The sequence below is a fragment of the Rhipicephalus sanguineus genome, chromosome 10, assembly GCF_013339695.2.
Source record: "Rhipicephalus sanguineus isolate Rsan-2018 chromosome 10, BIME_Rsan_1.4, whole genome shotgun sequence".
NCBI classification, from domain to species: Eukaryota; Metazoa; Arthropoda; class Arachnida; order Ixodida; family Ixodidae; genus Rhipicephalus; species Rhipicephalus sanguineus.
In genome coordinates, this window is record NC_051185.1 from 76,248,066 (window position 1) to 76,260,082 (window position 12,017).

Genomic DNA, 12,017 nt, shown 5'->3' on the forward strand with positions numbered 1-12,017 from the left:
AAAAATGATCCTGTACTATGGCTTTTGTGCCCATTGCTGAGCTCCACTAATGGTACAATAACATTAAGCCTTCCATTACGGTTATAATGGAAGGCTTATTTATTTTAGTGTATTTGTACTTTTGTGTAATTGTGTAAAAATCAGCAAGGAATGAACGTGTGTTTGGCATTCTGAATTACTTAATGTTTTGACCTGATATCTTCCTAGTTCCCGTTTTTTACACCTTTTTTTTTTTCTTTTTTAATCGTGCTAAGGGTAATTGGTGGTGAATGTACTGTTATATTTTAAAGTGCAGGTCCGAGTTATTCTTTATACTCTTTGAATTTTGTTGTTGTGCTTTTGTGTTCCTAAAAAAAAAAAAAAGAAAGAAATCTTTGCATTTTTTATGTTGCACTACATCTGAGCAAATGCATGGGTGGAGGGACCCTTTAGTCAGGCAGAGCTAATCTGCCTTTAGTCCCTTCAACCTAGGCAAAAAAAATTTTGTCTGAATAAACTGAATTGATTCTAGTAAGTAGTTTATACAACATAAATAAATAATTGATATTGACGTGAACAGCGCGTGTAATACACAAAGGACGAGGAACAGACGAGGACTAGCGCTATATATATACGCGCTGTTCACGTCAATATGGAATACCAACTAGCCCGGTCACACACCTTGCTTCAGATAAATAAATAATTTCTTAATGTGACATCGTTTATGCACGACCTGAAACTGCCTTACAGCTGACGGTATTTCAATGTGCAACGTTACGTTAAGGTGGCCTAGTATGTTTAGTCATTCTAGTAATAATACCATTCACCTGATCTGTAGTTTGCATATGCCACACTAACAACGATGCCAAGTGAACCAGGCCTTGTCAGCAGGCTACTTAATGTTTTATTGTGTTCGTGCGTATATCTATTGGGTTTTTTGTTCTTCTGTTCTTCTGTAGAAAATTTGAGTTGCTTTCACTCTCATGTTAAAAGCAACGCTTGGGCAACGTACAGTACTTACCGACTGAAACGCGAAAATTTAAGGTTGAGTAATGCTCGTACTTTCGTTTTCAGCGTCGACACTTCGTGTCATATCGGCATAATTTTGACTCGAACACATACATCGGAGCCAATCTTGCCCTTATATAACGGCCATATTTGGAGCGACATGATGCGGCTATCGCGAGAAATTGCTCATAGGAGTCGTTATACTAAATAAACAAATGTCACGTTTTCAATCCGTGAGTACAGCACTTCGGCCACCGTTATGCAAAAAGTAGGTGTTCCCGCTAAAGCTGATAGAAGTTGAGTCTTTAGTAAACAAATAAGTCACAGTTTCCTTTTTCTTACCTGGACTTCTGCAGTCACCTTCGTCACGCTTTTGCACACATCACCTTTGCCGGCAGCGAACTGCATTTCCGCCACTGCCGCTGTAGTGGCGATCGAGACAGGTTGAGTGAGGTTTTTGTTCAGCATAATCGCACAGTCCTAACAAAAGAGGAACGAATATTGATAGACAACTGAATCATAGTACTGAGATTGTGTGAAAGAAATTATGTACAGTTAAAACTCAATCAAACGAAACCCGGTTTTACGAAGTTCCCAATCTAACGAAGAAACTTCCATAGCGCAGGAAATGCCCATAGGGTAGTGTGGTCATCGACTCGAATTAACAAACTAATTTGGCTACCAAACTCGATATAACGAAGCTTTCCCTGAAATACCTCAGCGAAAATACGGTTATTTTCTTTAAAATTTGACCCAGACGAGTTTTTCTTCGAGCGGGCGCTCTAACGCTATCGCGTTAAAACATCTAGGTACCCTAGTTAAGGCCCGGGCTTTACTTCGACAAGGCTCCAAGCTGCGCTCATGCACGTACCAACGAACCCGGCAATTGGCAACGCTCTTACGTGCCCGGATGGTGCTAGATGCAACGGTGGTTGCTTCGTGGTTTATGCGACAGTTAGCACGAATCATCTCCTCGCATCTTCCTCGCTCGGCCTGTTCGCACGATCATTGCATTCGTTCTCCCCGTCATCGCATATCAGTAGCCTGTCATAGCCTCACGTGACCGCCTACGTGGTTTGCATCGCCCGGGCACGGTGTACCCTATGTTTGGGCCGCCCCCGCAAATGTTTCAGACGCGCAGGTGTGGGTTGCTGGCAAAAAGCAATGCGGTGGTAACCTTTAAATTTAACTATGCTACAATCTTAGATATCGAAGGAGGAAAAAATTCCTTTCTGCGAAATTTACACTTGTCCGCATTATGTTCCGGTGCGCAGTGGTTCATCGTTACGGGACTAGGGAAAGTCTCTGTCTGAAGAAGGCGCCAAGCGAAAGGCAGGCGGTGTGGTGGCGCTTACTTCAGACACCGACGTTCCCTAGTCCGGTAACGATGAACCACTGCATGCGCACCGGAACTTTCTCCAGACAATTGTAAACTTTGCAGTAACAGGGTGGGCTTGAGCCACATGCTCCGAACGAGCCCGAAGGCCCCCGTGAGGGTCAAATTCCCAGACGGGCCTGGATAGGAGGCAGCGCTCCTCAGCTCCGGACCACAAATACAAGCGCGCTTAAAGGAGTACTGACACAAAATTTCTAAGGTGAGATAACCTGCGGGATAGATTTGTGTGGACGCACACGCATCATCTACGAAATATCAACGGATAATGTAGCCCAGAACACACTTAAAATCACGTTTGAAGTGCGCGTCGCGCCACTCCACGTGAAACGCGCCTTTGGTTTTCTTGTACACAACCAACCGCCACCTGCGTCACGAGTTTGTGTTGGCTGCCACGAATGTTGCGGGCATGTCGTACTGTGGTGTGTCGTACCTTTCTTTTGTCCGTGTTTCTGCGCGGCCCGTTTCAAAGATGCCATAACCAATTCCAACTTGCCCAGACATCAATTCTTCTGCAATCTCCCACTCTCTCCTACTAGACCTTTTCAACGGAAAGAAGGGGAGACTTTCACGGGAGTACAAAGGCTGATATCCTCGCCTCGGCAGTGCATCTTGGGGGGTCACGAACATTTACAACGTCTCAGAAGGAAGTGTAGCAGCACCCAGGAAGCATTCATTGAAACGAGTTGTCGACGCGGTGCTCATGCGCACGCGGTCTTGTGTGCTCACGTAGCCAGCTATGTTTACATAAAAACCTCTCTGGGTCCCGCCTCCCTCGGCGCTCTCTGCAACCGAAACTGCGACTGGACGCTTTAAAACAGTCTCCAAATAATTAATGGTTGCGCGCTCGCGCAAACGAGCTTTCCAGCCGTATAAGTGGGTCGTTAACTACTTGTTGCAACAGAAAAAACAAGATGCAAAATTTTGGTGTCAGTGCTCCTTTAATACGGCAGATCGACAACGCCGCCAGGGCCCTACCCTCCTCTGAAAGAGAGAGGGGGCACCTTTCTCCCTATTAAATAAAGTTTGTTCATCAGCATCGATTTTACGAAATTCCCGATTTAACGAAATAATTGTATCGTGGTCATCGTTTCGTTAAATTGAGTTTCAACTGTATGCGTTTTAGAAAGCGGTTAGCCAACATTAGGCACCATTGGTCATTACTAAAGATTAGTATACACAGACAAACAATCACAGTAGTGGAAGTATAGGTATAGTGCGCTGATCGGCGCATATATTTTGTACGAAAGTACATCTTGTTGGAAGCGTATTTTTCATAACAATTGAAAATCGGAAACCACGGAGTGTAGTGGGAAGAGCCTTAGCAGAGCTGTCTTCAAATGCCTGCTCAAGTTTACATGTCGGAATCAGCAGAAAACCACCGAAGTGGGATCATAGTGGCCTCAGTTAAGTATTCTTGCGTGTAATTATGAGGTAATAGGCTTCTTCTGTACATTACACACCACGACAATGTCACTGCAAGAGGAAGTTCGGTGAAACTTTAAGGGTGGAACAGCGAAAAACGGAGAACGAAAGGGGAATATCATAATCTGTAGGGCATATCTGACAAGCCATGTTGTTCGTCCTATCTGATGAGTGGGGGCGTGTGGCGTATCGTAAAGTTTCATCTCCTCGACTTCTTGCTGCAACTTCCATCTTCGGAACATAAAAACTCAGAGGGTCCCGCGTGCATTCACCTAAGACAACTAGAAGGCGAAAGCCATCTTTTTCTTCTTTTCCTTCTCAGTCGGTGTATTTACCCTCCGCCGCCCCCGTTCGAAATATTTCTGAGCCTAACGTGGTTTTCCACTGCCTCCGGGATCGGGGGCATTGCAGGCTTTCTGCACCTCACCTGGTTTTGCGCTGCCTCCGCGATCGGCCCACCTTTGACCAAGCGATGATGCCATGCTATGACGTCATCATGTGACGTCACGTTATGTGACATCACAGTGACGTCATGATGACGTCTTATGGTGACGTCATCACGTGATGGTTTTTCGCATCCCTCGTGTTAACGCCGACGCCGCCGACGGTCAATTTTCGCGTTTGATGAGGCGCCTGAGGCTTTCGCCTTAATATACGAGAAAAACCATTTGACTACTCGCGGTCATTGTTCTTCTAAAGTGCGCTAATATGGCGTGATCTCCCTGTGAAGGAACAGCCTAGCAGACGATGGGCCCATCTGAGAGCGTTTTGTGGGCCTCAGCTTACCACCAGGATTTTTGGAACTTGGCGCCTACATATGGCGCTGACACGCAGAAAGGTCGCCGCTCGCGCACGCTGGTTAAAGATCTGGGCGACTGTACTTAAGCCTCGTTTTTTTCGTCGATTATTGAAAACGTGCGAAGCCCTTCTCCCCCGGATCCTCTCTAGTCAATGTCCATCTGAATCAGTGGAACGATCTAACGAATTATTTGTTGATTGAAAGTTCTGATAACCTCCTTGATTTCTCTGCTACCTACACCGAACCTGCAATACTCAATGACGGAGCAATTTCAAGCGTATGAAGTAATGTGACACGTGTTAGACAGGTGAAAACGGATGTTTTGGTGGGAGACGTACCAAAAATCTGTAAAATGCAAATATATTCCTTCATCATCATACGTCTACCCAGTTTAAGGTAGTTACGCATGCATAATTGTACCGTTAATATGATATTGCACGGGAAGCATTTTTTTACTTTGGGCCTCTAAATGATGGATGCGTGTTGCTCTCCACGTCACGCACTTGTCTTTTTGCGATTTCCGCGTCATACCTTCACAGCTCTCCTCTCAGGCTTGGTAAGTAATCACCGCACACACTCATATTCATCATATGACAGAACAACAGTTTGCGGAACCCATCTTATGGAATGAAAAAAGTATGGGGTGGTATTCAATGTCCGCGAGTGCGCTTTTAGAGGTGCACCTCATGAGCAGATAGATGCTGAGGACTACAGAGAATCATTTGAGGCCTTGGGTGTTTGTACTCGTGCAACAACACTATATACGGACCTTCGCATTCTCCTCAAACAATTCGCGCATTCAGAACACACCACCAGAGCATTCATATTTTGTGGATTCCTGGTTGGTAGTAGTTTCGGGAGCAAAAACGGCGCCATGTTGCCTCTATTTCTTGATCTGCGTCCGTCGCAGTGCTCTCGAGTCGTGAATCACAGTGGAGCATGAGGAAACTAGTCGCATCGTCTTCAATTAACCACTTCGTATCACGAAAATTGCGGCCTGTTTCCACCCCTCTCAGCACTAAAGTATTTTCAAGCCTACGCCCACGGAAGCGGTTCAATTGAGTATCCGCCGTCAAGCATTGCGTGCAAATCGTTACCGGTTCATCCCCTTTCACTGTCACTTGCAATATATGCCCGACTCTTTCCTGTATACTCTGATTTGTTCATTCCAGCAAAGCAACGAGAAAAACGTTGCGCTCGCCTTGCCTGCGTTCATGTCGTTATAAAAATGCCCTCACCGACCAGAACTTTGACTCACCAGCATCTCCTTTTGCATCCAGAGGCCTTCTGTGGGGCACGAAAAGTCTCCCTTTCTTGGGGTAACCACGACGATGCTAACGCTGCAAGTGAAACACATGATAAGTAGTGGCAAGCATACACCTAGTTTGAGTGCCCATTTGCATTTTAAGAAAGACGGCAAATCTTATTCCTAGATAATAAATCAAGGCAGAAATAAGCTAAACCTGATGCCGCATTAGGTGCACTTCTTTTATAACTACATTACCAGAGTCCGTTGATACTTCTCGACTGGTGAAGAAACGTCGCTGCCATGTTATTGGGCAACTTCGTGTGCTGCCAACAATCGCCGTACAACAGCGCTACCGGTCGCAAGGAGGAGCTGAAAGTTAGTGGTTTGCATAGACCCGGATATCAAGGAATTTGGTAATGGCGTGCAAATCATTCTGTTATGATACATTGATGCCAAAATACATGATCTACACGGATGTACCAACAGTGACGGGAAGTCAGTGATGATACAGCTATATGCTACCGACATAGATGAAAGGTTGTAGCACGTTACGCGTGAGCACAAGAAGAGTAGACCAAGAAGAAGAAAGGGAACGCAATAGACTGGAAAGGAAAACTTGCAAAGCTTTCCATGTCACGAAGTTGGGCGCTGAATTATGTGCTAGTGAACCTTCGATGCATTTCACTGATAAAGACTTTTAATGTCCGACCAAACTATAATTTCACCATGTAGTGCGCGTGTCATGGTCCGATTGAAATTATAAACTTTGGGGGGAGTGGAGCGTGTTAGATTGTATGTAAGCATGATTACTGCTGCCGGTTCTTGACGCATGAGTGGTGGTGTTCTAGGACATGGGTTCTCAGACTGGCTTCCGCGGAACCCAGGCGTTCCGTGAAGGAAATCTTGGCGTTCCGCGAGCGGCCAGGACGAATACTACCCGCTCCCGTCTCAGTCCCATTAGCAACTAATTTATTTATTTAGACACCCAAATTTGCATTGCATTTCGCATTTAACGAAGCCATCGCACGCCGCATCCGCACATCTGGTGTCTGCGGGTATCGAGAGACCCGCGTGGTAGCAGAATTTACGACTCGTTGTCTCGTGCGCGCCATGAAACTGGCACGACTTGCGGACCCGTGCTGACAGAACGCGCGAGCGCTGGTAACCCATGCTCGTGAGCGTTCAAAGCAGTTGAAACGACATTAACGGGCACCTTGGCGCTTAATTCGTGGCTCACAGTGCGTCGGCGATCACGTGGCAAAGTTTTCATACACGGTGATTTGACACTGCTCTATGTCGGTTTTGTAATCAAAGCGCGCAACGAGCGCTTTGATACGCGTAAGAGCTCCGTCACTTCGTGCCGGCTGTGGACTACACAAGCATTTAGGCTTAGCTCTACGACTGGTGTATCGGCCAACGGCGGCTTCGCTGTGCGACTGGCATGCCTCCTCTTTCATTTAGCAAAAAAATAAAACAGGCCTCTGTATACGTCCGGCGCTTCGTTTGCGTGAACACATTGCTTACGCTGCGCGGTGCCTGAAGCATGCAGTGTATGGTCGGCGGGCGCTTTAGGCGACTCACGGAGCGGCGCGGGGAGGGAATCGCAAGTCTTATGTATTAACGGGAGTTCTACATCAACGGCGGTGGCCTTCGGTATTAAAGAAAGAGGGGCAACGCGGCCAGTGTTAATACTGTGGTTGCGCGCGTAAAGAGGCGTCATAGACAGACGCGTAGAGAGGTATCGATTGTCTTTATGCTCAAGAAAAAGTTAGGGGTTCCGCGGCACTGAAAAAGCCGTTGGGGTTCCCCAAGGCCAGAACGTTTGAGAACCCCTGTTCTAGGGAATACCTTCTTTTAATAAACTTGTAAGTCCAGCCTTGTCCTGTGCGTCTCGTCTCTTCTTCTTGTGCTCGCGTGTATAACGTGCTGGAACCCTTCACCTTGTCATCATGTACCAACTGGCCCAGAAAACCGCACTGCTCTACCGACATAGCATTGATGTAGGGAACACGGGACCTAAATGTGATGGGCAGATCACGTGAAAACGCGAAAGCCCTAAGGCAGGCAATCGACCATTCATTACGGCCTCATGACAGAAGGAATCAGCGACGAGAATTCATGGAGATGTGAGTAGCAGCTTGGAAAGTTATGACAAATGCATGACTTTGAAGTGCGATATGGAGCTGCAGGAAAATAGAGCATACAAGAATATAGGTTCTGTAGCTCATATTTCAAAGACATGCGAATAACAAATATAGTCAAGAGTTGACGAAGACGTAGCCAAAATACAGGGCAAGGAATGAGAGTATGATTTGTTTTTGCATGCAATGATGACAAAAATAAGGCAAGACAATTAAATGATCTGCTGGAAAGAATAGAGGAAGTCTGGAACGCGATCGAGAAAAGACGTGAAGCATTAAGGGAGCAAGACAGACGAAAAACGCGCTGGAAGATGTGCACAGGAAATGGGAAAAACACGAAGAAAGAGGAAGAATTGACGGTACAGGGAGTGGCCGAAGCAAACATCGAAGGTGAAAGTGATCGTTTGGGTCTCGGAAATTCACGAAAAAAAACACAGAACCAAGGCCATCTTTGAGCCCAATTAACGCACTAAAGCAGTGCTTTATTGCAGCTACACCTCCAAGTTTTCTTTACACTCTTCAGGAAATGGGCTTCTCTCGTGTTTAACGTACACACTCAGCTGGACAGCTGTGAAAATTCATTACACATAACAGTGCCCTCAAACTGTATATGCCGTGAAGGTAACCACATCTAAAAAATCGATACTTCTGACCATGCAACTGATTCATATGGAAGCATCCAACAAGAAGGCATGCGATCGAAATTATATGAAAGCTCGTTTTTTGCGTTTTCTGTGTCCTGAAGGGCTACTTTTAAAAAGAAATATCCCGAAACTTTCATTTCCTCCACCGATATGCTTCGATCACACTGTTTAGAAATTAGAAGCTTACCCACTTACAACCATTTTACACCAATGAAAACATCAGGATTCATCCGTGTTAAGGGAGCCAGATATGAAGTTCAGAAAGCATCATCCGTGTTGAGTGAGGAATGTGTGAAGTTCAGAAAACGTTATAGGCTTCCCGATCACGAAATAGATCACCGGCACAGTTTGCTCCTACTAATTCTAACCCTAATTCTATTAGCACAAGGCATTACCGACACCACCGCTTCTATAACCTCTGTATACCGCTAAATTATTCATATATTTGAAGATTACGGTAACGTCGCTTACCCAGCAAGTTTTGATGATTCGATGTTTTCTGTGAGCTTGCTGATGTAATCATCGGGTTCAATGGAGATCATCACCATTCCTGGCGCCACCTTCTCACTGACAATTGTGAGAAAATTCTGCGAGCGAGAAAATCGAAACAGTGCAACAATAAGGCGAAATCCTGGCGGCACTCATGCAAGACAAAGGAGCCGCGATGAGCAAGTGCATGTGTTTGGCATTAAATTGTCCCTTTCAACGACTCGTGAGATCACTTTTTGTGCTCTTGCACCTTTGTCAAAGGTGTTCAGACCTTGCTAGGCATTCAGCGTTTCTCAAAACTCCGTATCCGCAGCTTGGTACCCCTTGCCTTCGGCGTTATTATCATGGGCATGTAGCAGCATGAGCCGTTTCTGTGGTGGTTCACTTTCGCAGCCGCCTGCGGTCTGCAGGACGTGGACGATCCATCGCTCGCCGCCCACCGCGGCAGCAACCCGCTGCCGGCAACCGCTGCCGCTACAGCTGCTCCGCGCGTTAGTAGTTCGCCGTTGTAAACTTTCCCAAGGGGTTGTTCTTTTTAAAATTTCATAAGCAGTGTTTTAGCACAGTGCAAACGCATTTTCTTCAAAATTATTTTCGGTCGGCCCCGTGTTAACACGATTAGCCGCGGAAAACTTGCCGCTGGAAAACCGGTAAAAAAAGCAAAAAAAAAAACACATAGACACTGCACACGTAATTGTCAAGATCGCTGGCATGGCACAGATTAAGTAGGAATGACTAAAACGTCACATCTGGCCTAAGCACAACGTCGACTCAACCGGGACGTTATGGCAATATACCTCTTTCTTAGCTTTCACTAGATAGCTCTATATTAGATTGTTAATTATTGAGAAAAAGCTTGGCTTGCTATCTCGAGGTAAATAAAGCATGCGGGTGAGACCGAAGCCGAATAGGCAAGAGCAATGTCGAAGCCATTATTGAGCTACGACATACTTACCTTGATCAAGTTAGTTGCGAACACTTTTCCAAATGGCACCTCCAGCAAGCCGCAACCAATCGCCTGCCAGGCCTTTTCCTTTTTTACACGCTCGAAAAGGGTCGTTTCATTTTCTACCCCACGGAACGAGGCAGCGACACCCACCCTTTTCGGGTGGAGTTCCATGATATCTCCTATTGTATCCGGAACTGAAAGAAAGAAAAAATGTGCGAACCTCTCAGTGCGTCGAATAGACTGTTCATCTTGTTCTGCGTGAGTTTCTTTAATCAGAATTGATAGGTGTAACATCAAGAGACAAGAAGAGAGCAGAGTCGGTCATGGAACAAACCAGTGTTAAGGACATCTCGGTCGAAATCAAGAAGAGGAAACGGGCAGGGCATTTAGCGCGTAGGCAAGATAACCGCCGACTAAGAGTAACAAACTGAATTCCAAGAGAAGGCAAGCACGCGAGAGGAAGGCAGAAGGTTAGATGGGTAGATTACATGAAGAAGTTTGCGGAGATAACGTTGCCGCCGCAAGCGTAGCACCGGGTTCATTGGCGAAACATGCGGGAAGCCTTTGCCCTGCAGTGGGCGTAGTCCGACTGATGACGATGACGATTATATAATGACGTCGCCAACCAGGCGGGAAACGGGACAGCGGTCGCGTTCTCAGCACAAGCAGGTCACAGACAGCTCGCTACTCCATACGACCGGAATTCGCACGCCGTAGGACGTCGTCCTGCTAAGCTACAAGGGCGTCGGTTCGAATCCAGGCCATGGTGGCCACATTTAGATGGCGACGAAATGAAATGACATCCGTGTACTTAGATTTCGGTGCACGTTAAGGAATCCCAGGTGGTCTGTAAGTGTTTGGAGTCGTCCACTCCGACGTGCTTTATAATTAAGTTTCTCGCTATAAACGAAGAGAGTCCCGGTACAATCATTGGCGGAAATATTGCTTTCTTACCCCATTTCCTTGTAGTGTCTATTTTGGAAGACCCAAGTTCGTATGTACAATCAGACTTCTGACGAAAACACGTGGTGTTAATGGCCTTAACATATCAACTGCAGACATGACTGAATAGCGCAAAAAAAAAAACACAGGCAAGGTAGAGACGACAGACATGTCACCCATCATGCAGCAACACATGATAAGCCGTGTAGTGCATTCTTCACTCCCTCCCATCCCCTCAAATTGGCCCCTTTCACTTCCTTACTCACCATCGATAAGCAATCCGTAGTTGTCGTATGCGAGTCTCACGTAGAATCTGCTGCACATGTCATCGTACGCCGCAATCGAGAGTTTCGTCGAATCGTCACAAATGCACGTAAGTCCGACTGAAATAGCGAAGTGAAACGACTTGTTTTAGCTTATCATTATTTGAGTTTGTATGCAGAGACGCTTTCACGCGCGACAATAGCGATGCAAAAGTCTTAATTACGCTTACTGGTAAAGAAGGTGTTATCTTAATTTCCCCTTCTGAGAGGAGCTTAATGTTCAAGTTAATTCAATTTTATTGACAACACGCACACAACGATGTGTTCAGGCTCCCCTGCAAGAAAGCTGTAAGCATACAGCTTGGCGGAGGCCAGGGGGTTCAATAATCAGAAGTAGTCAGAATGAATTAGTAATAGTAATAAAATACGATACACGAAGTATGAGCTTTGTCATTTTGATATAGATGTGACGTCAGATCACGTGACTAAACATGTTGACGTCATCACTTGAGATCATCGCTTGGTCAAAGGTGGGCAACTCAAGTAACGAACTCCTCGAGTAATGTTCGAGGAGTACCACGATTCTCCGAACAATGACCAAAAGTGGCATAGTGGGTGCTTCCCTCATTCAGAAAAATTACGGTGATTTATAGCGTAGTGGGTACCTTGCATGTGTACTTGTACTACTTGCCCCAAGAGAGTCTACAACGGGCTCCAGAAAGGCCGCTCTTCCAGC